At 38.0% G+C, this 6,000-nt stretch overlaps 1 long non-coding RNA gene across 1 annotated transcript in view; it reads left to right on the top strand.

Moving 5' to 3' along the window:
* The first annotated feature begins 1,914 nt into the window (after nt 1-1,914).
* Nucleotides 1,915-6,000, top strand: part of LOC121400604 — a 28,725-nt gene continuing 24,639 nt past the window's right edge. The window contains exon 1 of the long non-coding RNA XR_005965845.1: nt 1,915-2,147. This is a non-coding gene — a long non-coding RNA (uncharacterized LOC121400604). The remainder of the gene's footprint in view (nt 2,148-6,000) is intronic.

The raw sequence follows: 6,000 nt of genomic DNA, 5'->3' as shown, positions 1-6,000 counted from the left end.
TTGGATTTTATTTTTGCCTTTACATCCCTCTTAATGTTTCCAACTCCAGTAGCAGGGACAAAGATCATGGAGTCAGATTTAAACAGGGATTGTCATTGAAGGATTATTTTGCTGCAGCTTCTGGTTCTGCAGAGTTTGAGAAAGTATGTATAAAACAATACAAAAACTATAAAATCCACAATAAGATTACATGACAACACAGGACCCAGTGCAGTCTGCATATTCTGATTATTAATCAGCATTGCTGAATCAGCTTCTATGGCAGAAATTATTTCACTTGGGCTGTGTTGAAAATTTATGACAATCCCTAAGCAGCAGCTCAAACCTCAGTGAGCATGTGTACAGTCTTGGTCTTGCAAACATGTTTAACAAAGTTACAAGATGGTGACCCATGTGGCAAATTTTAGAAAGCATAAATAATTTGTTTTATTAGGCTTGTGGTGCAGTAAGTTCATGTTTATGTTTAGTATACAAAATACAGCATTTCTAGCATTATTCTATTTTACACTTTAGTTTCAGGAATAGAATTCCATATCTTTACCACTCACTGTAAAAAAAACCCTTCCAAAATTTTAGCCGGAACCTCCTTTCTTCTAATCAGAATGGGCGACCATGTGCTACCTGTAAAGACCTATTGCTAAATAAAGCATTAGAGAGATTATTATATGATCTCCTTATATATTTATACATAGTTATCATATCTCCCCTTAAGCGCCTCTTCTCCAGCGTGAACATCCCCAATTTGGCCAGTCTTTCCTCATAGCTAAGATTTTCCATACCTTTTACCAGCTTAGTTGCCCTTCTCTGCACCCTCTCTAATTCAATAATGTTCTGTTTGAGCACTGGAGACCAAATTTGTATGGCATATTCTGTACAGTGGAAGAATAACGACCTCCACTCATTCATTATTTTTTTAATTCCAAGATATTAAGGGATACATGTACACCTTATATGAATGCATTTTGTTGGTCAGTATCCAACCATTCTGATCACCAAAGCAATCGTGACATTGAGCTACAACCACCTTGGACATGGTGGTAGCTCTAGGGTTTCCTCAGAGGGTTACATCATCACTAGGAGAACCAGACCTGACGAAGGTGGAATGGATGCTAATGAAATGTTTAATGATTACTCCAGAAGTAATACAACCTCTGTGAAGAAAATGCTAGGTTCAACTTGCAAATGAACCTTGTGTCAAAACACAATTACACTTGTTTTGATACTCCAGTCACAATTGCAGCAGACACACCTCAGCGCCTGCAATTAAATATTATGTGAAAAACACTGCGTTACAGGTAACAGATATTGTCATTTGCATCCAAAATCAAACTTTGACCATTGCATTTGTATTTATAAATGATTCCTTAGAGTCGTACATTAAATCGCTTATTATAGTCTGCCGCTGCTTGATTGCATGCACCAAGTTCACAGAATAGTGGGAACATTGCCTATTTACTGCCTGCTGTGAAGAAAAGTAGTATGGAGGCTCTCCGTACAGGATGATATTACTATGGCTAACTTAATAATTATAAAGATGGAAAGTGACTGTAAGCTCTGTATATACATATTCCCTTTGATTAATCTACTGAATAACCTTAAAAAGCCAGAGATGTAGAGAGGCAAGGCATAGAGGTATTGCTCATAACCAGCCTAATGTCTAAAACATGGTATTTTAAAGGGATGGTACACCTTTAAGCTAATTTTTTGTATGATACAGAATAGCCAATTCTAAGCAACATTGCAATTGGTCTTCATTAATTTTTATAGTTTTTGAATTATTTGCCTTCTTCTTTTGAATCGTTCCAGCTTTCAAACAGGGGTCACTGACCACATTTAAAAACAAATAGTTTTATATTTACTATACTTTGTTTTCCTCCGTAACTGTTTTGTATTTTCTGTATATCCCCAGAGAAAATGTGGAAAGCAACAAGCTTGCAGTAAAATGGCAAAATATTGGCAGTGGATGTTATATGGCAAGTGTTTGCTGATGGAATCCAGATCAACTGTAGGTGCAGAGCTACAGGGAGTGAGTTTTGGTGCTGATCTTACACACGAGTCTAATCTGGTACAAAAAGATGCTCCCAGGTTCTATCCACTACCTCCTGTCTCCTCACTCCTCAGCACCCTGCTGCCCCTAGAGGATAAAGGTAGGAGTTGGCATGCAGTGAATCAAAATTTACAACACTAGTCCTGAATCCATCCAGGGATAAAGAATCCATAAATCATGTCAGGCTGGTGTGTGTGCAAGAGGCTCAGGCACTACACTTACTTACAGAAGGAATAAGGCAACTGATAACTTAAAATAAGGCAGCGAATGACAGCAAGAGCATGATAATAGAATGATAAGAGCTTATCTGGGAGACAGGGAACTTTAGATAGCTATATACTGTATAATACTGAGGGGATCATTTTTAAATGAGCAGGTGCTATAGTAGAGATATAAGGAAACACTTACATTTTGGGGAATATGATATTATTGGAAAGTATTGAATATGTTGAGAGAGTCATAACTATTACAAACATTTACAAATGTTAAGCCTTGTTTGAAATATGTCCTAATAAGAAATGCACAGGTGTTTACAACCTGCAGACCATAAGTTACTGTCTCACTGAATCCCTAAGATGGGCAGTGGCAAACCTGAAAGAAGTCTGTTTATAGATTGCAACCTCTTCTGCTCTAATTCTCTGTAACTAAGTGTTTTTACTGCATTGTTTGATAGTTTTTGGGGCATACACGACTGCAGGGATAACTAAGATCTCAGATTTTTGGCAGTTGCTTCTGTCTTATATCTGCTTTCCCTCTTTGCATCTGTCTGTCCACCTGCATATCTAATCTATCCTGTTTGTCTAATTTATTTGTCTTTCCTATCTACCTCTCCCTATTTATGTCTGTCTAATTTATTTAACCTGTCAGTAAATCTAATCTTTATGCCTATCTATCTCTCTGCTTGTCTGCATTTATCCGTCTTGCTGTCTGGCTATATTTAACTCTCATTTTTGATTGTCTGCCTGTTCATCTTTCTCTCGATTTTCTTTCTATCGATCCATCTATTCAGTTCCATCTCTTCATTTGTATCTAGCCATCCAGTTAATGTCGTTTTGAATATGTATCTTTGTGCATGAGGTCATGGCATTTCCAAGCTCACAAATCTCCTCTAAAACACTGGCAGTCTTTTACTAAGCATAAAATCTTATTCATTAAGTGAAAAATGATCATCAAGACACACATAGTATAGCAATTTGGCTGGTTAGGGATTTGCTAATGAACTAGGATTTTCGTGACACAGAGGTAAAGTTGATCTTTCTTAAAGGCCAGGTCCACAAGGGCTATATATAGTATTCACAAGATCTTATTCCACAGTACCTGCTGACTTCCCTTGTGAGTAAGTGGTTGCCAACATGAAACAAATTAGGAGAATTTAAAGTAAGAGGGGGAAGGGGTCAGGTTAGCAAGCCAATAAAAACTATTGGAAATCACTGGATTTTTACAGAATTTGTCACAGCTGGATATTATTAGATGATGATCTGCTTTGTTCCAGGATATCTGTTAGTATAAATGCTCCTGGGGCAAATTATTCCCGCACATCTGTATGCAAGCATGTACCAGTGATGCCATAGATCCCTATATGCCTGACTGGGCATCAGCCAAATGACAATCTATAAATAAGGAGGCTCCGTTCTTGTTTCATGTATGCATTTAAGCACCATGGAATACATTTTGGGAACACCCAGTTTGCAGCAAAACAATATATTGGTTTGTTTAACAACTTTACACTTTCACTTGAAGGGGCAAAGTCCAAGACATGTAATAGAAAGAAGCACTAAAGAAGTAGAGAATGTTATTCTGCACAGTATGCAGCAATAAGGATATTAAGGATATTTTAAGGTTACAAATAATATCATTCTTTTGTGGGCTTTTATATTCTCTCAAGTAATGAAACAGCATATGAATGAACAAGAACAGTTTCTTTTTCTAGATGTTTCAGTTTTTTTCCCTCATGTGCCCATCTATTTCTCTAGTCAAGCATAATAGCAACAAATCTTATGTTATAAGCTGCAGTGGAGGACTGGAGCTTACTTGCTTCTGTCCATTTTCAACCGTGACCTTACATACTCTGACGTAAATGAAGCCAAGTAGGATGCAAGAGATTGCTATTAATCGCCAGGGACATTTTGCTTCGGGCAAATTTCAACACAAGTACAATTTCAAGTACAATTTTTTTCCAGTATCAGCTTTAATCAGAAGCATTCGATTTCAAACTCTGCAGGACACAAAATCTGTGTGTAAACATAAATCCCACTTTTGGAAACCTAAATGAGAATATGATGAGTTAATTAGCGAGTAATGCAGACCAAGTAAAATATTTGAAAGGGCCGTTGGATCATTGGCAATAAGGTTGTTACCAGCTTAGTAATGATGGGTAGACACTAACTTCTTTTTCACAAAGCAGTGTATTTTCTACATGGGTCTAATCATGCAGGCTAATTAAAGTACGAAGTGAAGATAAAGCCTCATAAAAATGTTGAATTAAGTTTATCTTTTTCCTGTTCCCATCAGGAGAGAGTTCCTTATCTTTTTCTATCTAGCATCTTGCTTCTGCAGTGAAGAAATTCTAAAATTAATTACAGCGTCATGCTTTTTTTCATATACAATGATTTATTCAATTGTGGGTTTTATTAGACTTGCGCACGTTAGTGAATTTGCGTAGTTATGTCCGTAGCGAAAATTCGCCAGGCGTAAGGGTGCGAAGTAACACTAGTGTATACAATAGAGGAGTCTGGGTTCACAGGCTCACTTAATAACTGCACGAATGGTTCAGCTCAATCTAGTCAGTGGCTGACTCAGGATATGATTCAAAAAGCTTTAATACAAATTAATGTAAACAAGGCTCCAGGGCCTGATGGCATACACCCCTGGGTTCTAAGAGAGCTTAGTTCAGTTTTAGACCAGCCCTTATTTCTGATTTTCTCAGATTCACTGTCATCTGGTATGGTGCCTATGGATTGGAGAAAAGCTGATGTTATTCCAATATTTAAAAAGGGATTACGATCTCAGCCTGGCAATTATAGGCCAGTAAGCTTGACATCTGTGGTGGGCAAATTATTTGAAGGCTTGTTAAGGGATCACATTCAAAATTTTGTCCTAATGAATGGCATTATGAGCAACAATCAGCATGGCTTTATGAAGGATAGGTCATGTCAGACGAATTTGATTGCATTTTATGATATGGTAAGTAAGATTCTGGATAGTGGGGGGGCAGTAGATGTGATCTATTTGGATTTTGCCAAAGCGTTTGATACTGTGCCCCACAAACGACTGCTTTCTAAACTAAGGTCTGTTGGGTTTAATGAAGTCGTTTGCACATGAATAGGGATGTAGCGAACGTCGGAAAAAAAGTTCGCGAACATATTCGCGAACTTGCGCAAAAACGCGAGCGGTTCGCGAACCCCATAGACTTCAATGGGAAGGCGAACTTTAACATCTAAAAAAGACATTTCTGGCCAGAAAAATGATTTTAAAGTTGTTTAAAGGGTGCAACGACCTGGACAGTGGCATGCCAGAGGGGGATCAAGGGCAAAAATGTATCTGAAAAATCTGCCTGTGTGTGCTTGGAAGAGATAGTGTAGGGGGAGAGCTGTTAGTGATTTCAGGGACAGATGATAGTAAGTTTGCTGGCTAGTAATCTGCTTGATACTGCTCTGTATTGGAGGGACAGAAGTCTGCAGGGATTTGAGGGACATTTTAGCTTAGGTAGCTTTGCTGGCTAGTAATCTACTGTTCTCTTTAAACAACTGCCATACGTTGACCTTGTAGGCATTGTTTGCCCAGTTTTTTTGGACGCAGCCACTGAAGCACAGTTGCCAGAAAAAATATGCCATATAAATGCTGAAAATAGTAATTTTTCGCCATACGTTGACCTTGTAGACATTGTTTGCCCAGTTTTTTTGGTTGCAGCCACTGAAGCACAGTTGCCAGAAAAAATATGCCATATAAATGCT

The sequence above is a fragment of the Xenopus laevis genome, chromosome 2S (assembly GCF_017654675.1).
Source record: "Xenopus laevis strain J_2021 chromosome 2S, Xenopus_laevis_v10.1, whole genome shotgun sequence".
Lineage (NCBI taxonomy): Eukaryota > Metazoa > Chordata > Amphibia > Anura > Pipidae > Xenopus > Xenopus laevis.
The sequence above is the reverse complement of the archived record's forward strand: the minus strand, read 5'-3'. Positions and strand labels throughout refer to the sequence as shown.